Raw genomic sequence first — 24,616 nt, forward strand, 5'->3', positions numbered from 1 at the left:
CAAACGGTAAAAACGTTGAACCGTGATAGTTAAAGAGTTATTGTAAGGAGGTAATAAATAAATAAATAACTATATAGGTTTATTTTTTTTAGGGTTTCTGTACAGGACCCATAAACCGTGATAGTTAAACAGTTGAAATTTTCACAAATTACGTATTAATGTTACCGCTACAACAACGAAACAAGAAAAACAGTTCCAAATTAATATTTAAAGGAGCCCATTTCATTTCATTTCATGCAACAAACGTGTGATTTTTACTGTTTTAAAAAAAACCGCCAAGTGCAAGTTGGACCCAGTTTTTTGATATTTTTGAGTTGAAAATGCAATATCGAAAGTTTATAATAGCTTTACAAAAATGTTTCATTTTTAAAGAATTGATCCTTTTTTCGTACCGCTGATAACGCTTTTTATCCACTTTTTACATTTACGACAAAGTTACATCGATGTTATCAAACATGATGTAATTTGACAGAAGAAACACCATAGACAAAACCATTAGAGTTTTTATTGGTGTTGCAATGTTCAAAAATTACAACAATGGATTGCTTAAAAAAGTGTTATTACAAAATTACCTATGACAAATTACATTTCTTAGGAAACTCACCAAAAAACTGTCAATTTTAGTTAACTGCACGTTTGGCGCTGTGGTTAACGTGGTCACCTTGCCGCAATAACGATAGCGCTGTGTGTGGGTTCGATCCCATCCGGGACAAAGTATTTGTTCTGAGATTGATTGTTAATGAATCCATATAGGTGTATAGCGAAAAGTATATAAGTATGTTTATCAGTTATTTGGTTACCTACAAGCTCTGCTTGGTTTGGAATCAAACACCGCACTAAACTTAACTTTACATTTTTATTACAAAAACATTTACAATACTTATCAAAGTTTGCTGAAACGACTATATTACGTACAAATAGATTTCAAAGCCAGCCTTCTGGTCACGGGAACGACCAGGCAGTTGAAGTTTTGATAGATTTTTACATTACTTATTTACTTTTTCACATTCCGTTGCAACAATTAAGTATTACATAAACACAACATTTTATTTTAACTAAAATTAAAAGTAAAAAACACAATCCCGGTACTGTAATTATGTCACACACCTAACAATTAACCGCTAGTGTGTACATTCACTGTGGTTTTTTATCTCCAAATCACTGTACAACTAAAAATAAACCTTACTACTACTGAAATAAGATTTATAATAGCTTAATAACACACCCTCCTCATGTCCGTAACGTATAATTAAAAGACAAGAAGGTTTTTTTTTAATATCTGTCACAGATAACGCACTGCTGCTTCTAAGTAGTAATTTCTTTGTGAATAGTCTATGGATTTTTTACGAAACTAAATGTGTTTTTTTTTGTTACAATTGTTTTTTTATAAATGGCTACTAGTGCTTGTATTTGATGCGTGCTATAAAGTTTATAATACTTTTACTTACATACATAAAATCACACCTTTTTTCCAAAGGTGTAGACCAAAAAACGCCACTTGGTACGATCCTTACAAACTTCCCTAGCCTCATTCACATACATACATCTTGTCATATAAGACCGCTGGTTACTAGGACCTTTATTGAAAACACTTTTATAAGAGTAGTAATATTTTAACATCTAAAACAACGGACACACATATTTTGATTCTCAAATAATCTCCGTTCATAAAAAGTACCGCCAAAAGAAATAATATTCCAATAATAATCATTATCATTAATGCCTTACCGGATCTCGCAATCAAAGCCCGCGCCTATCATTATTAAAAAAAGAACCTACCATAGACAAACGCATACGTTCGGAAACCATATTCCGATTGGCTTCGTTCGTAAATTGATTCGTCATGTGTCACCGTAAGGAATGAGTAATCGAGTGCCCGCAACGGAATGATGTAGAGTGCATTCGTGCACAGAGTAGGCTGAAAGGGATGCGTTGCCTTTGCTTTTTTAATATTGTTCGCAGTTAAAAAGTTAAAACCAATATGGCTGACCGTTTGTCATTAATTTAATGTAACTTAGGTACCTACATAAAATCACGCCGTTTTTCGGTGAAGGTAGGTAGGGACCAAATAATAGATGTTTTTATTGCGTCAACATGAGAAACACATGAAAAATAGTTGCTTTTTTAATTCATTACTATTTGATGAAATCACGCCATTTTCAAATAGGCAGAGACTAAATAATAGATGTATTTATTGCGTCAAAATGAGAAATTGTTGCTTTTTTTTTAGTTCATTACGTATTTGATGTAGTTATCATGACTTTTTCCAGTAGGGGTAGGGAGCGAGCAAATAATAGATGGTTTTTATTGTATCAAAATGAAATAGAAATAGTTGTTTTTTTTCCATTACTGTCCCACTGCTGGGCAAGGGTCTCCGAACGAGAAATGGAGAGTTAGGTTTCGAGTCCGTATTTTATTTATTGATGAAATAGTAGAAAAAGGCTTTGCAAGAGTCTTGTACATAACGGAAGCAATAAATCTAGATTTACTAACAATAACTTGCAGAAATATGATTTATTAAAATACGAGATAGCGCCGCGAGAAAATTACATTTGCAATTTAATAGCTTAAAAATAATTTATTTGAAATAATAATTAATTTTTCAGACATTTCCATCATGCATCATGTGTAAGAGTTTTTCAAGCAAAAGTTTTGCATGTTTTTTACTATAATATTAATTTTCATTTTGATGTACATAGATTATTTATCTTTGCTATTCATATTGCTTCTATTATTTATTTATTTAATTCTCTTTTACAAGTAGAAAACAGAGTTTGATTAAAAATATTAATAATTTTGTATAATATTATGTTAAATTCTTGTAGTAAAGTCCTTTTAAAAACTTGCGTTGAGTAAGTTATGGGTATAATCCGTCGGTAAATAAATGTATGTTTAACAAGCTTTTATCTATTTACTTCGTCCGCCTGAAAAAAAATCCCGAAGTAAAAAGTATCCTATGTGTTAATTCAGGTTATAAACTATCAGTGTAGCAAAATTTATTGAAATCCGTTCAGTCGTTTTTACGTGAAAGAATAACAAACATACACCCATCTTCACATTTTCTATAATGTTAGTAGGATTTTGTATTAAAACACTCAGACATACCTATAGTAAAATTACAAATATAATATACCTACACTTAAACATATCAACCGCGACTGTTAAATCTTAAAAAAGCGACCATAAACAACACCTTATTGACAGTACAACTTTTTTTAAAAAGCAATGTTTACATTCGATTATATCAGAGCCAATAATTCTCCTTCAACTTTGATAAAATAAACTACATTTTAAAATAAGTAGTAATTAAAAACGCGACCTTTATTATAACAAGACTAAATATAAAAAGCCAGTTCTATAACTTCTTTATACATTAACGGTATAAAAAGAGCCAAGTTAATTTTATTATAATTTAATATTTCTCAGTTATTGTCTGTGGTCCGCACTTTGATGAGCCCGCGTCGATATAGGGATGGGATGTAATCGACTAAATCTGTTTTATCGATTTTTTTAATCGGTTTTTTGTTACGTATTTTATTGTTGTATCGGGATTTGTTTATTATGATTTTCGGCTTTATTTGCTATGCAAAGAGTTAAATAAAATTTGATTTACTGATTTTAGTAAGTAATGGAGTAGTATTTGCATTTTAAAAGCTAAAAATTGTGTCAAACCAATTTTCAATTTAAAATGTTAAAATATAAGATCAAAATCATGGAAATCGTAACGTTTTCCTAAATTGACACCAATTATACATTTAAATAACAGCAAAATAATGATAACTAAGATTGATATTCAATCATAATCGATACAGATTAGTCGATTAATCGCAACTCTACGTTTCTATATAAAACAAAAAAGACGGAATCGAACTCCGTACTATTCCGGCCTTTCTTACAAAAACGGGACAATCTATTCTTGAGTTTGCATTACTTAGAACGTAATTAACTATCTACCAACACGACACAGGGAAATATCAACTTTAGGGTTTAGAAAATAGAGTTTAATTTCGCAAATGTGATGTTGTTAGTGTATTCAGTTTTTGTCATAGTTAATAAATCATAACATTTGTCTCGAGGTGCTGCTTATGCTCTATTGTTTGAGCTTGAAGATTCTTATCCGATTAGGGTTCCTTTGTCGTTTCTAACTAATTGGCGATTGAAAAACGATTGAATGACGATTCAGTTATCGATTTCTGGTGATTGTTTGTTTAGATGTCTTTATTAGTATTGCTAGTCGATTTCCTGTTACTATCGACTAATGGTAGGTTAGTTGTTGACAAATTAGTATCAAAATCGAATCAGCGCCTCAAGCGGGTGCCGAAGGAACTCTTTTTATGTACATTTTTTATGTCAAACTGAGATTCTGAAAGTTAATAGTGATTATTCAAAATCAATATGGTCTTTATCGTCTAATTTTGACAGCTATGGTCTAGGGCCTTATGCCATAGCCACTCATACCTCTAAAGTATTTCAAAGAAGTGAAACAATACAAGTGTAACCAGTTTTACCAAAACTTTTAGACAAAGACAAGAGATGTTTGTAGTAATCGTAGTAGGTGTTGTTCCTTAGTCTTTGTCTAGTTCGAAAGAATAAAGCGTAATCTTATGTTTGTATGTATGTATGGTTTAAATTTTAATTCTCTATAGCATTTCTTTTAGAAAGTATTTCAAGACGCCATACATATACTGCAGAAGAAGTTTACTGCTGGATAGTAGCAAAACCTTTGCGTGTTTGGCATTTAATTTATTGTTTATATGTACTGGGTTGTTATAAATCTTTTCTGATACATTTTCTTGGTCCGTATCTTCCTTGGTTATTTAATACTTAAGGGTTTAGTACCAAAATATTGATAGTTTAGCTGCTTAAAACAAAATTTGGATGGAATCAAAACAGGTGGCAATTTTTTGGCGTCCCACTTCAAAGGGTTTTTATATCAGGTGCTATCAAAAATATTAATATAAAAACAGAAGCTTCAAGCATTTAACCTCAAAAGCAAGGCAGTCTACAATCATCACGGAAAGAATTACCATTTTTATCAGTACTCTACATTGTAACCACAACTTAACTTAATAAACCTACCTTATTACAAAACTATAAAGATAAGCCGTTCAATTTCGTGCAAAAATATCAAAGAGCTTATTAAAAAATGGCCGAAGAACCATTAATTTAATGAGAAATAACGTTTTTTAATTACTCTTATGCAATGGGATTAAGACGGTAAGGTCAGTGCTTTTTATCCGTCGTATTGTCTGTAACAAATGGTTGTAAAAAACAAGATAAAAAAATATTTTATGATTGATTGGAGTTGAAACGATGCAGGCTTTTTTTCAAAGCCGTTTGTAAAGGGTTCGTGCACAGAAGTTGTAAGCTTAATAAAGCGAATATTCCTATGTTTTGTCGGTAAAACAACTGTGTGCGCGCGGCAAAAGTCTTTAATTCCCGTTTTTAGTCGATTATTTTTAGTGTCATTCGATTATAGCTTACTAAAGGTCCGGCAGAGAATTAATTGAGAAATTACTTTATTTTTCTTTTTTTATAAATGTTGTAACGCCTTCGAATAGTATTAAATTCTTATAAATAAAATAATTTGCACTGTGGAAGTTAAAATTACAAAAAAAAACATTTTTTTATAAAAAAATAAGGTCTTTACCAACAGTTACCAAACATTACTATGTGGGACAGCAAGATATTACACAATATTTTTACCCAATGAACTATTGGATGCGTACAATATTAAAAAATAAGCGTGTCATCGATTCTCACAACGTCTGAACAGAATCGGCTACGGTTTTTTACATTTTAATTGCAATTAAACGTACTAATCGACTATTTCGTTTAACGTTAGTACCGCTGCACTATTGTTTTGGTCTGTGATTTTTTAATATTGACAGTTATTTTTACAAATATGAGTTTTTTTATGTGCTAGAGTTGAGTTTTGTATTTAAATCCTTTGAAAATATTTGATTTAAGATGATTTTTAAAGGAGATAGTGGTAAGCTTTAACAAGTCATGATTGGAAGCCTTATTTCAGCTTCCAAAACTTATTTGGACGCAGTAATTACTTAAAATTGAATAAGCATTAAGTTAAGTTTGCTCAACTCGATTGACAAAATGCTACAGTAAAATTTTATATAGGTACCATGTCCACATGTTCGACTGTTCACTTGAACTCCTCTCTTAAATCTTATCACCCATAACTAAATAAAATTTTCTCAAAAAACAAAACGCCGCCATTTTGAAAAACCATAAACAAGCCCACATTCTATTCCCATAAACCACCTGTGAAGAAAACGCGGAAATTAAACTAAATCACGTTGAGAAACGCATCGGTAGTGACATGGCGGCAAAAAAAAACTCATTTGATCACTGCCCGTCAGACAAAATGATGATTGATGTTATAAGTTAATTCGTTACAAGCCTGTGACGAATGTACAAACTATATATTGCATTGCAGCTATTTCTTTATACGATTTCTTTTTTATAATATAATTATTTGAGCGTTTGAATCTTTTTGTTTGGGACTGGATTTTCCCAATGTGGCTTCCGTTGTTGAAAAAAAAAGACAGTTGTTCTTTTTTTGTTTTGGCGCGAAGTTTTGACGTTAGGTTGTAATGTTGGTATCTAAAAAAAAATATCGTAATTGTATCAATATTATAGATTAATTTGAAATCACTGACGCAAAAATTACTTACTGTTGTTTAAAGCAATGATTTCCATTTAATAAATTTTGTACAATTACGAAAACCCCGCCCTTTGAAATTTGACGGTATTATCAATAAAATAATGTAATTTCTCTCATGTAGAATGTATGGTATGGTAAAGTATGGTAGTAATATAGTATTAAACAAACAATATGTAAAAAAGTCTTATATTTAAAATATAAAAATTAAAATAATTATTTTTAATCTACCCACAAGGCTTCGCACTTAATTATTTTTGTCATTTAATTAAAAACGTGTACAGTAAGTACCGGTGTCTTTATTTAAAAACAATTAAAATACATTGCTTCCATTCCGTTCAATTGCTATCAATTGCTAAGCGATTTCCCAATTAATTTTATTGGCTGTCCTTTTTTAACTTGACTGGCCTATTTTTTTAAGTAGTGTTGCCAGTTAATAAAGTTTGTTTATGGTGGACCATAGAGTCGTGCTGATCGATTTAATTGATACTGTTGATTGACTTTTGCGTTTGTCAGTACCGATTTTTTTAAGATTTTCGAGACATACATAAAAAAATAATAATTTAGAAAGCTTTAATTCTCAAAATCTCAAAGCTTTTCGTGCTTTAGGTCAAAAAGTTGAGTTAATTGCTAAACTTCCCGGCCTGAAACAAGAAAGGCAGGCCTGGGCATTGAACCCCAAACCTCTTGATGGAAACAGAAGCGTTTACCTATTAAAATGTTAAACCAAATTGAGATACATTTAAACAAAAGAATAGCTCTAACGTTCCATATTTCAAATGTCGAAACACAAAGCACTGGCCGGCAAAGAGCTCAATAGTTAAAAAAAAAATCAGAAGCATTGCCACTTTAACGGAAGCAAGTTCTTTTTTTGAACAATTGTTCTTTAAAACGCACAGTCATGACATTTGACGAGCGTCTATTGGTCGCCGGCGAGACTTTGACAGCCAATCAGAGGCGTTCCTTCAAATTCGTAAGTCATCATTCTTAACGTTTGAAATAGTGACTCGGCGAACTGTTATGTATGTCTGTATGTGGAACTCTCGTGTCTAAAAAAATCAAAGAAGATGGCCGAAAATATAGACTTGTATTTTGAACAGACGAGCTTTATAAATATAAAACTAACAGTTACTTTTTTATAGATATTTACTTTAGGACTTGCAAATTAGGGTGTAAGTGAAACATATAGTCATGGAGTCATATTTACTAGATTTGAATCAACAATATAATGTTGAAGTTAGGTGTCTTAGAAAGTCGGACATGTTAAATCCCATATTAGGGACACCAATGATATGAAAAGTATATTTTTGTACATTGATATAAATAAGTAATGTTTAAAACCTACAAAAAAAAACATTATATACTTTACATTTAACTACTCAACAAAACAATACTTTAACATCACTCAAAACACTCCCAAAAATTACGATCATCAAAAGTTTCACCAAAATCGGTTCAGCAATTTCGAGATAAACACACAAACTGTCTCTACAATGTAGCCTTCACAAACGGTGCAAGTACCGTAAAACAACTAGCTGTAACAGTTTTGCATGTACATTATCTTTTATCTATTAAACTCTCGGTTTTAATACACTATAACTACAGTTACGGATAACTCGATCTCTCTTTCTTTTGAAGATAGATAGGCTATCGATGGTTTTGAAATTACTTACTATAAGTTAGTGGAAAAACTTTCGAATAAAATTACTTATAAAAAATTCTGCCCGCGATTTCGTTTCGTGAAAAGGTTTTTGAGGTTAAAAAGTATCCTTAGTTAATATATTATTCAGTTGTTGTTTGCGTGAATGAGTAACAAACATACATACATTAATAGAAATCTGAAATACGCATTTTGATTTCGAATATGATTACGAATACGGATATTAAACAATTTGAATATCCGATAGTTTCAGATTTGGATATTAAACTACATATTTCAAATATCAGATAGTTTCAAATACAAAGTCTTTCAACTATATCACCAGTGAAAGCAGTTTAAAATCAGTCAAGCAGTTTCGTAGATCACATCCTAAGAAACAAACATAATTTAATAACAGTACAAATATGTATTGCTCAATCATTCTACGATTACAAGTGACGGGTGGCGTATAATATTGAAATAAAACGAGCGACACCGCGGGCTATGCTTATGCAAACGTTGGGCAATCATAGCGAAAAGTGTTTTGCGAAATTTTTGTTTTTTTAACTACTGTTCTATGAGAACAATAATTATAGTTTTAAGTTTAAACTTTCGCGTTACGTGATTATTATCTAATAATACATACTATTACATACATACAAAACAACCATGTATTTTGGTAGTAGACACTAAAGAACGCCACTTGGTAGTATCCTTACAAACTTCCCTTAATTCATTCACATCCATACATCTTGTCATACAGGACTAAAGGTGGTTAAACATTTGGAATGGATCTTTTAACTGATATCTGGCTACTTCTTAGTAATATTAAATTGAACCTATTACTGTCCCACTGCTGGGCAAGGGTTTCCTTCCATAATAAGGGAGTGTTTAAGCCTTCCATCCACCACACTGGTTAAATCCGTATTGTAGATTTCTTTCCGAATTGTTTCAAAGAACTCAAATGTTTTCTTTCACTGTTAGAACAAATGATAATTATTTCCTATACACATATGACTTTAAAAGGTCGTTGATGTAGGCAGAGGTGTATAAAATACACCCACGTTTCGCCATTAACAATGTTAGTCCCATGTAACATAGGGCGAGTCTATTGCCTTTCTTTGCTAGTGGTCAACCTTGTGTCAAAGTTGTTCTAGCCGCCGAAAGGCCTTTGACGTGGCCCAGTTCAAATACCACTATGCGATCACCCATCTATGAAATGACTGCGCCAAAGTTTGCTTAACCCACAGACCGTTAGTTACCAGTGGGTGCAACTGGTTATGGCCTTAGTCCCTTGTAATAGGGGGCGAGCCTGTAGCCTTTCTTTGTTAGTAAAATAAAGCAAATATATCTAGTACTAGCTGACCCGCGCAACTTCGCTTGCGTCACATAAGAGAATCATAATTTTCCCCGTTTTTGTAACATTTTTCACTGGTACTCTGCTCCTATTGGTCGTAGCGTGATGATATATAGCCTATAGCCTTCCTCGATAAATGGGCTATCTAACACTGAAATAATTTTTCAAATCGGACCAGCAGTTCCCGAGATTAGCGCGTTCAAACAAACAAACAAACTCTTCAGCTTTATTATATTAAGTATAGATTTTGTATGTAAGTGTACGATCGATCCAGTTTAGTCAGTAGCTAACGTAACGAGCCGGCAGGTGGAGCCACTGTGCATTAGTGTATAAATAACTAGTGTTTACACACGGATTCACTTGTCATTGTAATACCGACGGTTGTAGTGAATTTGATTCCAGTTTGAGACAAATATTTGGTAGTTATATTATTATAGGCATCCGTGGCGCAGTAGTTAAGGTGGTCACCACGCCACTGTGCATCGAGAGGTCGTGGGTCGAGGGGTTCGATTCTCTCGTGTAACAATTATTTGTGCGATCTAAAAATAGTTGTTTCGGGTCTGGTTGTACCTTGTGTCCAATGTTTGTATGTTTGTAAAAGTCTCCGCGACACGAGAGCAATTCGTAGTGGTCTATTTAACGGGAAAAAAATGAGTGTATCACTAACATGATTTTGATAAGTGACTATCAAATGTAACGTTTCGAGTTTGACTCCCATTTGAGGCCAAACTCGTGTAACAAATTTACATTACATAAAAAAATCATAGTATTTTGACATTTACATGCATCGGGTATCGAATCGGGACTATGTAAGGCAAAGGCTTTTTTATGTCTGTACATTTGACCTATAACGGCTAAGTCAATCGAGTCAAAAATAGGGCTTGAAAAACTTTGTCACTACTTCTAGGGAAGGAACTTCAAAACTTCCTTCAATTAAAAATTTATTCATAAACTAATTATCGTGAGTCAAACTTTAGTTTTAATTAGTCGTACTATAATTGTTAAAGTTTTACAACTACTTATAATTACAGGCTTTTGTATTATTTATTACTAGCTGACCCGCGCAACTTCGCTTGCGTCACATAAGAGAGGCTCAAAATTTTCACCGTTTTTGTAACATTTTTCGTTGCTACTCCGCTCCTATTGGTCGTAGCGTGATGAAATATAGCCTATAGCCTTCCTCGATAAATGCACTATCTAACACTGAAAGAATTTTTCAAATCGGACCAGTAGTTCCTGAGATTAGCGCGTTCAAACAAACAATCAAACAAACAAACAAACTCTTCAGCTTTATTATGTTAGTATAGATGTTCAAGTTTTTATCAGTATGAAAGAAAGTTTATTTTATAAAGAGACAACTCTCGTACTAAGAATAAAAAATGTAAAGTCTTTTACAAATATATGAACAAGACATCATTCGCGGAAATAAATATAAGTATGTCCTTTTCCAGTATGTAATCTATCACTCGGCAAAATTTTATCCAAATCGGTTCAGCAATTTTAACGTGATAGAAGGACAAACAAACGTTAGTATGGTAAATGGTTAAGAATGAATTACATAAATACGAATGCCTTTCATGGCGCAGTGGTTAAGATAGGACATAATCTACCACCGAGCATGTGGTACAAGGGTTCGATTCCCACATTTTTTTATTATTTGTTGTATCGTGGTTGTACTTTTTGTTCTTGTCATAGAAACAAAATCATTTCCTAAATATTTCTTAAATAAATTTTAATCTAGATTTGATCAAACATCTAGATTTTTACCTTAATTATTGTAAAATATTCTAGAATATCATAGTTTAATTACCGTTACTTCAATGCAAGTAGTTAATGCAAAATAAATGTTAAAATGACTCACTGAACGGGTCTGGCAGGATGTCAGACTAGGTTTACTCCTTTTGCGACTAGAGACTAGACTGTTCGTGTATTAAAGATTGTATTTTAAGAAGCAAGGGAAGTTTGAAAAAATCGTAACAAGTGGCGTTCTTTGGTCTCTGCCTACCTCGATGGGATAAGGTGTGATATTTTGTATGTAAGTTTGTAAGGAACTTTGCAAGTGGCGTTCTTTGGTCTCTGCCTATCACTATGGGATAATGGCGTAATTTTATGTATGTGTGTATCTATGTGAGTAAAGTAAAGGTATTAAATAAGGAGTTTGATTTTTTGCGTTATTTTTGTTGGCTAATATGACAAAATATTATCTTTAGTTTGCTAACTAATAAAAAAAAACATAATTAGTTGCGGTGCCGGTAAATTAGCAGACTTAGATGCAAAATTAGGACCACAAAGACAAATTGACCGAAAACCTCATAAATGTTTATTTTTAAATACGTAATTCTTAGAAAATCAATTTATATTTTATTATTTTTCAAGTCAAAATCAATCCCTTAACAAGACTACATCTCTAAAACTTTAAATTCATTAACTTAAATTGATACCAAAAACAAAAAAAGTCTATAGATCCGTTCTGACGAACTCACGGAACATGTTTTTTTATACCATAGACTATAGTAAAATTTTATAAAATAACGAGTATTGGTCATAAAATCGATTACTTGACCCATCGGCGTGAAAAGGTTTTTAATTGTTACAACCTGTTCTTGTACCCATAGACTAGACAAAGTTTGTCTGTCTGTTTGTGTATAGTTTACTCTAAAACTATTAGACCGATTTTGATGAAATTTTGTATGGAGACAGTTGACATATTGAAAAATAAAATTGTATATTTAATTATCTACAAAGTCTTATTTTATAGTAGTAAAAAGGGGTAGGAAAATTTTGTAGTTTTTTTTCGTAGGTGTAATTTTTAAGGTGATACATGATTTAGTAGATAAAATGTTGTCTTAGCAAGCAAAGTCACGGGTTAAACTTAGTGTAAGTAAGTTTTTTAAACATTTGAGGTCACTCGCGATTAGTTTCAGTATTTTTCCGTTATATTTTTTTGAAAGTTTCGCTCCAATCAACGTAGTCTTTTTTTATGTTTTACGAATATTATCCTTCATTTTTGGGAAAAATGTCTTATCCGTTATAGAGTTTGTTATTTTAGCAATCAATTGGATATGGGCTTGTTATTTTATATTATTTTATGACTAGCTGGGATTTCCATACCACGTGTATTTAAAAATCCTTTTTGAATAAAGGACATGAGTATTTTTTTTGCGAAATATATTTTTTTGTAAAATTTTAGGTAGATTGTACCTTTTTAGGTAATAATATTAATTGGTTATTCCATTTTATGACACTTAATTAATTTTAATTGATAAAATAATATTGTTTTCATTATTATCTAAAAGTGCTTATAACTTTAAACACAAGTCTTTGCACGTAGCGACCATAATTTGAAAAAATATTACTTTCCAGAAATTTTATAACCATCTATAATTCATCTTTATCAGTACAGCCGTTTAGTCACAATATAGGACCTACGAGTAGACACACATTAAACCTAATCCTTCCTTAATTCGCAGACAAGACCCTTACCCCGCAATAAGACAGTAAAGTTAATTAATTAATTTATCTAACATTGGTTGCAATAATCTACCGGTCGTAATAGAAGCAAACCATAGATAGTAACAGGCGATAGACAAGCAATATCCCGTGTATAATCGCCTCTATAACTTGCGGACGACAGTTTTGGACTAATAAATAAAGACACTTTTACACTAAGACCTGGTTTACCCCAAACGATATATTTTACCTTAGTTACTTAGGTATAGACGTCGCCAAACAACTTGAACATAATTTTCTGTATTAAAAAGTAAACAGAATGTAGACCCAGTGCAGAGGACACTTGGTTGGCTGTTATACCAGTAGGGTGGTCGAAGCTGAAACGCCTTCGCCTTTGAGCAAAACTATTATACCTAAACTGACCTAAAAATCGTTCACTAAGATGTAGCGAAATTGTTCAAGTTGTTTGGCGGCACCTATACCTGGGTCAAATATGGCCACATACCATTATTCTAAACCTCTTGCATGCTTCACTTTAACCATCACTAGGCGACTAGTAGGGCGCTGGTTGACAGGTGTAGTACGCCATATAGGTACTTACGATACTAGCGACAATTTATGGTCGCGTTACAATATTTCGTGGTTCGAATTGGTGTGTGGCCATGTATTTCAGCTGGCCATATTTGACCCAGGTACCTTAATACTAGACACTCGAGTAGCTCGTGGCTAAGTAACAACAGCCGAACGACTCTAACTATCAGGTTAAGCTATGCTTGCCGAGGTTGGTCAGTGGATGGGTGACTATTTTAAACATATCGAGTTCCTCCGTGTTTCGGAAGGCACGTTAAATTGTGGACTGTACTTTTTAAAGGTCTTTGGCAGTCGTTAACAATAGCTTGAAAGCCTGACAATGAGTATTATTGTAGGGTATCATGTTATAACCCAGGTAACTGTGTTGTGGAGGTGAGATAGGCAGTCGCTTCATGTAAACAATTTCTTCTCCTGATATTTAGCTCCTCCGATGAGACTGGAAGCCGCCTCCAACATAGTTTGGAAGAAGGCTAGGCTGATAATAATATAACACTAGCAGACCCTGCAAACGTTGTTTTGCCACATAAATTTAAAAAAAAAGTGTTACTGTTGTTGGCCGATTCTCAGACATACTCAATATGCTCACGAAATTTCATAAGAATCGGTCAAGCCGTTTCGGAGGAGTATGGCAACGAAAACTGTGACGCGAGGATTTTATATATTAGATTATTGGAGCCTGGCAACGTGCCTGGAAAATGGCAATAGACTTGTCTACTATTACATGGGACTAACATTGTTAAAAGCGAAACGTGAGTTCAGACAACTCTGCCTACACCTTCGGTTATAACAGTATATGTATTTTTTAATAAACCAGGTGTTTTCTAAGCCTCGTAAGAAGGTGTGCTATGTTAATTACAAATAGGAAGGCACTGCGATGGGTAGATAGCGGCAAGGACGTGTGACCAGCGGCGGTCATTGTATGATAATCATACTACACAAGTAATAACACCATGAGTTTATTTGTACCAGGATATTTGTTATTTTTCTTTTCTCGTATGGTTAGTGGCCAACCTAGAGTCAAAGTTGTCCAAGTCGCCCGAAGGCCTTTGACGTGGTATTGACTGTTATCATAGTAGATAACAACCGGGACCGACTTTTTACGTGCCCTCCGAAGCACGGAGACGCCCAGTTCAAATACCACTATGCGGTCACCCATATATGGAATGACCGCGCCTAGAGTTGCTTAACACAAACCGTTTACCGACCGGTGAGCGCAACGGGCTATGGGCGCCTCAAAGGATATTTGTTAAAAAATCTATATAATTCAACTGCCTCCGTGGCGCAATGGTTTAGGTCGCCTATCATTGCGTCGGGAGGTCGTGGGTTTAATTCCCATCACGACTGTTATAACCTAAAGTGTAGGCTGAGGTGTGGTGTAGTCGGTAGCGTATGTTATTGATACAGAGGTCAGGTCCGAATTCCAGGTCGGACCAAAAATTTACTTTGTTAAGAATTGCTTAGTGAATTTCCCAGAGTTAGGAAGTTGTGACCTCTCACTGGTCGTGTCTTATGAGAGTGAAGGAATAGAGAGTGTACCTGCGTATTGTGCACACACTTGGACACTATATACTAAGTCCTGCACCGTTGGCTGGTTTCTATGGTCGTTGTGGCTAAGACTATTATTAGATTTTAACCATTAAAAATGAATAGCCAGTTGCGCTCACCGGTCGGTAAACGATCTGTGGGTGAAGCAATCATTGGCGCGGTCATTCCATAGATGGGTGACCGCATAGTGGTATTTGAACTGGGCGTCTCCGTGCTTCGGAGGGCATGTTAAAAGTCGGTCCCGGTTGTTGTCTACTAAGATAACAGTCGTTAAGCCATGTCAAAGGCCTATCGGGCGGCTTGAACAACTTTGACACTAGGTTGACCACTAACCACACGACAAACAAACAACCATTAAAAATAATATTTTACCCGAATCGGTATTCGAACACGTAACCTATCGTATAACAGTTAATAAATCAGTAATGTTACAGAGGATATGTCGTGAGATAAGGATCTTTGCATAAATAACTTCGTATTACTAACTAATTACTTGCAATACTAATTCTTATGAAACTTACGTATGAATCCATTCATGTGTAAAATAATACATACAAACATACATATATATAAGCTTAGCCTTTATTCCAAGCTATGTTGGAGTCGGCTTCCACACAATTTAACGTGCCCTCCGACGCCCGGAGACGCTCAGTCTTAATACGGCTATGCGGTCACCCATCTATGGAATGACTGCGCCAATAGTTGCTTAACCCACAGATCGTATACCGACCGGTGAGCGCAACTGGCTATTGTCATCCCGGCTGATAATCGGCTACGGCTGCCAGTGTCATTGAAACCAGTCAACTGTGCAGGACTTTGTTTATAGTGTCCAAGTGTGTACACAATACACAGGTACACTCTCTATTCCTTCAATCTCATAGTCCGGTGGGACGGATAACCGACACGACCAGTGAGAGGGCAGGCGCAGGACCGACGGCTTCACGTGCTCTCCGAGGCACGGAGGTATACAACCTCAATTTCCTAACTTCGGGCAATTTCTGAGAATTTTGAAACAGAAAATCTCAGAAAAGCCTTTATGGCCCGACCCAGGATTCACACCCGAGACCTCTTGCGCGGCAGTCGCATACACTACCGACCGCTCCATAGAGGCAGTCAATCTAAGAAATTCTAAGTAGAAAACTCAGGAAACACTTTTTGGCCCGACCCAGGATTTGAACCCGAGACCTCTTGCGCGGCAGGTGCATATACTATCGACTATAACTGGCTATGAGCGCCTAAGATAGTAATGTTTTTTTTTATTTATTTATCCACCATTTTCCAACATGATGGTTGCTTCATGTTTCACGGCATGGTTTAGTAGGTGGCAGTAGACAGACGGACAAAAACTTGCCGTCTCGTGCCGAGGTAACATAGTACTTGTTTTAACATTAAGTAGGTAAGCAGTTGTCCTGTGTACAATAGACAGATGTGTAATGTCCGTTTGGAGTTCGATTCTTGTGTAAGAATTAGTTCATTGTTTGTAAGGTTCGTGGGTTCGAATCCCGTAATGAGCTATTTTTTTACTTTTTTTACAGACAGTTGTTCATTACACACACAATGGATACTAAATACAAAATAATATGTATCATACAAATTCTGCTATCTGAGAATCGAAGTACGTAGTACGAGAATTGTACCATTAGCATGCGGGTCTTCTTAACCACTATACCACTAATACTATTAATTCTACGCGAGAACCGAACCCACTAATCTTGCAGCAGTACCATCCGCATGCAGACTCTCTTAACCACTGTGCCACTAAAGCACAATTATATTGAAATCATAATCGTAATATTTTTGATTAATCGATATCATTTATAAGCCAGTCAACGGCTTAGTAAATATTCATAGATTATGCTTTACTTGGTATTATGTCGTCATATCCTCTGATACATGAGTAATACATAATATCACGCGTCTTATACCCGAAGGTGAAGGCAGAGATGTATGAAATATAACAACGTTTCGCCATTAATAATGTTAGTCCCATGTATTATTGAGCTTATTGCTATATACCGGGCACGTTACCAAATTCTCTATTATACACATAAGAGAGAATGGGTCACAGTTTTCCCCGTTTTTGTAACATTTTTTACTGGTATTCCGCTCCTATTGATCGTAGCGTGACCATATATAGCTTATAGCCTTCGTCAATAAATGGGCTATCTAACACTGAAATATTTTTTCAAATCGGACCAGTAGTTCTTGAGATTAGGGCGTTCAAACAAACAAACTCTTCAGCTTTATAATATTAGTATAGGTACATATAAATTGCCTTTGCGAAATGCCGAAACTTGTAACGTTACATTTAGAACGGATGTGGGTACAAAAACTCCTACGGTTCGGTAGTTAGCAGTCAAAACGCCGGCCCTTTGTTAAAGAATATTGTTTAATCTTATATCTTAAAATCGTAAGTGATAAAATGAGTACCTACTTCTTTATCGTGTAGTCAATTGTTTCGGAAAGCACGTTAAAATATGGGTCCTTAGAGCTGTCACGTATAAGTTGACAACAATTTGAAAACTATACTGTACATTGTTTTCTCTCTTAGAATATAGTGATGAACACGTTATGTCAAAGCAGCAATGTACTGAATAGTGATCATCAATTTGACGTACACTAGTTGTCAAAGCCGCAGGTTGTCATTTTCAAAGGTCTTTGACAGTCGTTAACAGTAGTCAGAAGCTTGAAAGTTTGATAACCAGTCTTACCGAAGGGTATCGTGTTAAATCCTAGGTAACTAGGTTGTGGAGGTCAGATAGGCAGTTGCTCCGTATAAAATACTGGTATTCAGATGATCTTAATTGACAACAACCGGATTGCTCTGACTCAGCTCAAAACCTCTAAACGGTCACCCATCTATAGAATATCTGCGGTGAAGATTGCTTAACTTAACGATCGCTTATAGCACTGATGCCTTCCTATATTAGGATGTTTATGCAACACAAATTAAATTAAGTTTCTTGGGGATCATATAGTTTTCTAATAGTGAAATATTTATCATAAGCGGTCCAGTAGTTTAAGAGGTATAATACAAACAAACAGTTTATTTAATAATAATATTAGATCAGTTAATATATTCATGCCCACATGGCGAATGCATCACAAACGACATATTTTTCCTACAAATGACAATTATGCGAACATACATAAATTATAACTATACAAAAGTAGGTACATAACATGTTATTATTTATATACCTAGAAATATATTATAAAGTTAACCTTTTTTAAATCAAACTAGTGGTCTGCCCCAGCTTCACCTGACTATACTATAGTTAGTTTGCCCATAGACTACTGTCCCACTGCTGGGCAAGGTCTCTTGCCAAAGTCAGGGAGAGGAAAAAGTAAAAATAAAAATTACTTGGAAATCGAACCTGTGACCAACACACGATAACAATAGTATCGTATGATATCACAGAATAGTACTACACACTACACTTAACATAACATAATGAAAACTAAATATACCGAAAAATATTCTGTATGGGAATCGAACCCACTACACAACTCTATCACTAGTGACAACTGCAACAGAATACCGTAGGGTCATTAACATTTGAACCTTTCATAAAACATTTTATCGGTAATCGAACTTGCTACCAAGCATGCGATACTAAAAACAAGAGAATCTGGGATAAAATGCTTATATTAAGGGAAAGGGAATAAATAAAATGTAAGGAATTAAATTAACTTTCAAATCCAAACAAAAATAGACCTTATCCTTATATAATTAAGGTAAAAAATAGCTTGAATGATAAAATTCATTGTAGACCTTTTTTCATCCGATTACAGTTAGCCAGTATGTTTTCAATAAAATTAAAATTTACTCAACGTTTTTTGTTTAAACTTCGTTTATAGTAAATTGTTGAAAGTTCTTTTAAATATTACACATTCTTATTGCAAGGTGGGAACAATAACAATAATATATTGGAATGATTAAAAATACACATTTTTTCTAAAGAAGTGACTGACTTTTTCACACCTAAATGGTTGAGCTGTTTAAGATGAAGTATGGTTGTATAGATCATGCACTTAACACTAATTTGAAGCATATTAAGCTTGACTATCTCTACGCAAAATTTAATCGAAATCGGTTCAGCGGTTTAGCCATGACACGTTAATAGGCCTTCACCGGTAATCAGCGGACGAAGCCACCTTTGACGCAGTCATTTTATAGATGGGTGTCCGTATGTATTCGAACTGAGCGTCTCTGCGCTGTCTCTAAAAAGTCGGTCCCAGTTATTGTCAATTAAGATAATAATCATCCACCCCCGGGTTCTGAGGTACATTTAGCGGTAGTTTATCTATTCAATAGTACTTAAACTCATTAAAAAATGTACTCAGAAACCAGGCATAAGCCACGTCGAAGGCCTTTCGAGCTTGAACAACTTTGACACTAGGTTGACCACTAACCATACCATGAATGAATTATTTTAGTACTAGGATTAAGATCTAGGTATTATAGGTATCTAGTATATAACTAAGTACTAAACAGGTATATTGTGTAATTACAGGAAACACTACTACATAGGCTTTATGTATTGACACAAACGCACACATGCAAACGACTGATTTGTAATGGTAGCATAAACTATGTTTTACTCGAAAACTGCTGAACTTATTTTAATACAAATTTTGTATATAGACAGTCTGTAATTTTGGATCGTACAATTATCGTTACGTGAGCGTGGAGTGTACATAACTATTGACCACGTGGTCTCGGGTTCGATTACCAAGTCGGACAAGTGTGATGTTTTTGTAAATTATATAAGATTGTTTACAATAGTAGCCCGGAGGTTGCTTACGTCTCCAGTATATGGGCAACTAGCTGACCCGCGCAACTTCGCTTCCGTCACATAAGAGAGAATGGGTAAAAATTTTCCCCGTTTTTGTAACATTTTTCACTGGTACTTTGCTCCTATTGGTAGTAGCGTGATGATATATAGCCTATAACCTTCCTCGATAAATAAACTATCTAACACTGAAAGAATTTATCAAATCGGACGAGTAGTTCCTGAGATTAGCGCGTTCAAACAAACAAACAAATTCTTCAGCTTTATAATATTAGTATAGATAGGCTCGCCCCCTATTACATGGGACTAACATTGTTAATGGCAAAACGAGTACAGTACACTTTCTTGACCCCTAAAGGCTCTAACAGGCGTGATGTTATATATGTAGGATTTCATAAAGTATTTTTGCAATTTTGTATAATATCTTGCTACCATTACTATAAATTTTCCTGATATAATACATGCATCTAGATCCTACGTTAAGACAGAATGACTCAGTCGTGATAAATCTATAAAATATTAAACGCATTTACGTACATATTATACTATACATATGTATATAAATAGACATTGACTATGCATGTAGTAATTTCCCGTGATGTATGGCCTATTTCCCGGAAAATAACCTTATTATAATAATAAAGAAACAAGCTTTCGATCAAAAAAGGATATTTTAAAATCGGTCTAGCAGTTCCAGAGATATGAACTCTTAAACAAACATACTATCTCGTCAGTCTTTATGGTTTCGATGTACTACAAAAAACATCGAAATCGGATAAGCCGTTATATGGAAACAAAAACAATCATTATTATTAATATAAATTAGAATACATCAATATTTGACTGCCTCCATGGCGCAGTGGTTTAGGGCACCACGTCGCTACCATTGCGTTGAGAGGTCGTGGGTTTGATTCCCACACGGCACAATTATTTGTGCGAAAACTTTGACGAACCTCAGACCTCATGTTCGGCAGTCGGATTCACTACCCACTGTGCCACAGTTTGTAATAGTTTCTAGTAAATATCATATTTCTATTTACGTAATAAACTTCGGTTTTTCCCGCGTTATTCACTATGTGTTAGTGTGTCTTGTAGATTTTTATCAGAAACTTTATGAGTCGAGTTAATGAATGAATGTTATTAACAAAGTTAATTGTGTTAGATTTAAAAGATTGTTAAATGGTTAATTTTTTAAGTTTTAATTTATTTACGTACTGTAGAGGGGACTTGTTATGTCTTTATTTTAACACTTCCGTAGTGCAGTGGTTTTAGTGATCATTTTACTGCTGTAGTGGGTTCGATTCCTACATGTGTAAAGGCCATGTCTTTCCCCGGTATGCAAGCCATTGCTCTGACAAGATTTCATCTAAAACGCTTTAGTAATCTAACAATGCAGACTTTTCCATATGTTGTATTATTTTAGGTCGCCACGCTACCATTCGCGTCGGGAGGTCGTAGTTTCGATTCCCTCACAGAACATTATCATTTGTGCGATCCACGAATAGTTGCTTCGGGTCTGGTTGTACTTTGTGTCCGTTGTTTGTATGTTTGTAAAAGTCGTCGCGATACTAGAGAATTAGACTTAGTTCTGGAGTTGTCTTTTTGTATTAAAAGTACGATGTTTGTATGTATGTATGTATGTATGAATGTATGTATGTATGTATTAAAACATAATAATGACTCACAATAACATGACAGGAAATTATAAAATCTTATGCCGAGTAATAAACAAGTTAAACTTGGTCGGCCTTGTCCCACAAGATACATCAATCAGGTACGAACCTGTGACCTCCAACTGTGCAGCTAGGGAAAGTGTAGCCTTCAAGGTTCGATTCCGAGGTATGCAAATTATGTTTTTTTGAGTGAAATTTTATGAATGGATTTTTGTTTGTGGTATTTTTGAGTGTTGAGTTCGATTTCCAGTTGACGTGATTTTCAAGGACTTGAGTCGTATTTTTGAAAAACCCTTTAACTACTGCTTTTAATTCCTATGGGTTACACGTCGTAAGGCATTCGATTCCCGGTCCAGACAGTAAAATCGAAAATAATTGTTATTTTTGTCTATTTGTGGCCAAAAATACTGCTTTCTGTATTGCAAAAATTTTAGCTTCAACAAACTTAGAATATGTTTTACTTGATTTACGATTATGAGTACAATCAACATTGAACTATAACTGGTGCTTGACCCATCTATCCAGTGTCCTCGACAAAGGTTGCTTACTGCTGAGTCGTGACTGATCGTTGACTTATGCCAAATTTTCATTGCAACTTAACTTTCAGTAAACAAACTAAAATTCTAATTCACGATTAGAAAATCAACCATCAATACGTGTTTTAAAATCGCCATTTGCGTAACACGTAGAACGAGACAGCAATACACGACGACATAAGTAAGAAAGGGACAGACACAACGCGGCGTTTCAAGGCAATCAACGTTTACTTCCAATCCGTTTTCCAGCAAGCAAAAACATTGACACAGTGTCTGTTTTAATGTTCGAATGATAAAAGAACGTCGGCACGGTGTCCGACACGGTGTTTTTGTGTCCTTAACTTGTTGTGTTGCCGTTTTCTTGATTTCCAAGTATGTGTAACTTCTTTTCTTTTATGCTAGCCTAGTACTCGGTGTACGGAATTATCCTTTTGATTGTGAAATTTTATCCTTGTTACAACTAAATTTGTATAAAAATACAGTAAATAACTGCTACTTTTTAAAAAAAAATTACAAAAACAATAAAATACTATTTGACCGGTAATCATCCCACTGTTGGGCAAAGGTTACAATTGAGTTAAAAATCATCTAACGATTTAAAAATTGGGATCAGGATTCTTTAAAATATGCTGGAGGCTCTAAAATAAAGATAATATAGGAAATCCATTACTGTCCAAGGGAGGGGTCTAGATGGGCAAGGGTCTCCTCCAGGAGTTGAGGAGGGGTTAGACCTTGAGTTCACCATTGTGGCCAAGTGCGGGTTAGGGCGTACGGCCCTTATTGGTAGCTCTTTAAAAAAATAGTACCGTTTATTTTCAAGATGTATGGATGTCAATTAAACAAGGGAAGTTTGTAAGGATCTTGAGGGACGTATCACGTATCTCAGTTGACAACTAAAGCCACTATGATGTACATCGTTTTCTCTCTTAGATTGTAGTGATTAACAGGTTACGTAAAAGCAGTCAATGTACTGAATGGTGACCATCAATTTGACGTACACTAGTTGTCAACTGAGATATGTAATACGCGTACAGAATTTTGCCTATACCTATGAGAAAAATACTTGATTTTAAGTACGTATTTTGTATCGAGGCGTTGAAATATTGCTATAAATTGGTTTTATTAATTATTCATTAAATTTAGGTCATACAACTAGCACGAATTATTGAATATATTAGTTTTATGAATAATAATTTATTCTAGACATATCCAGTTAGCTTTAAAGGCGATATTCAATAATTATTATAATCATTTTAAGGACGACTTGTTATTGAATTTTAAATAGATCCTAGGTTCTATTTTCTACAGAAATATAAATAAATAGCTGACCCGCGCAACTTCACTTGCGTCACATAAGAGAGAATAGGTCATAATTTTCCCCGTTTTTGTAACATTTTTTACTGGTACTCTGCTCCTATTGGTCGTAGCGTGGTGATACATAGCCTGTAGCCTTCGATAAATTGGCTATGTATAACATGGAAAGAATTTTTCAAATCGGACCAATAGTTCCTGAGATTAGCGCGTTCAAACAAACAAACTCTTCAGCTTTATAATATTAGTATAGATTTAACCCAATAATGTCTCACTGCTGGGCAAGGGTCTCCTCCCGGAATGAGGGCGGGTTTAGGCCTGGAGTCCACCACGCTGACCACGTGCGGGTTGGGGACTATGCATACTTTTGATTTCTTTCATCGTTGTAACTTTAATCCAAGCTAAAAGTTTATTAACTACATAAATTAAATAATGGCGGGCGGTCGCAATATCATTTATTAATTTTTGCATACCATAAGCTGATACTTACAGACACATTCACACCCATATTGGATGTGTGTTACACCGAAGCGAACATTTGTTTTAATCACTGAACAAGTTTGTAACTACGACCAATGTAATTTGTGTTAAGTGTAATATGAAGTAAAATGTTGAATCTCGTTAATTCCCGTATAATAAATATTATAAATGCAAAATTCTTTCTGTCACTTTAACAGCTACACAAAGTAAGAGCAGTTAAAGCTGAATGGTCTTTAAAGCAAGTGGATTTCACTGGTGTTCGAAGGTTCAAGAGTCCAAGATGAACTTGACTTTTTCGATTGGATTGTGTATTATTAGAAGTAAAACATCGTTGTTAAACCTTGCAGACCTGAGATTTTGTTTAATCAGTTCTTTAAGAGATGCAAAAATATTAACAAGCACTAAGCCAGCTTTGTGGACTCAAGGCTAATCCCTCTATCATTCCAGACAAATAACACTTACCCAGCACATTAATGGATTAAATTTCTTAAATTAAACCAATACGACATTAATTGGTTTGATAGTTAGAACAATACGATTCACTATTTATAATGAAAAC

At 34.5% G+C, this 24,616-nt stretch overlaps 1 protein-coding gene across 1 annotated transcript in view; it reads left to right on the forward strand.

Annotated features, from left to right (window-relative positions):
- Dll (homeotic protein distal-less) overlaps nucleotides 1-24,616 on the forward strand; it is a 111,435-nt gene that overhangs the window by 32,922 nt on the left and 53,897 nt on the right. The window lies entirely within an intron of this gene.

This window comes from Anticarsia gemmatalis, chromosome 27, assembly GCF_050436995.1.
Source record: "Anticarsia gemmatalis isolate Benzon Research Colony breed Stoneville strain chromosome 27, ilAntGemm2 primary, whole genome shotgun sequence".
In the NCBI taxonomy this organism is placed as follows: domain Eukaryota; kingdom Metazoa; phylum Arthropoda; class Insecta; order Lepidoptera; family Erebidae; genus Anticarsia; species Anticarsia gemmatalis.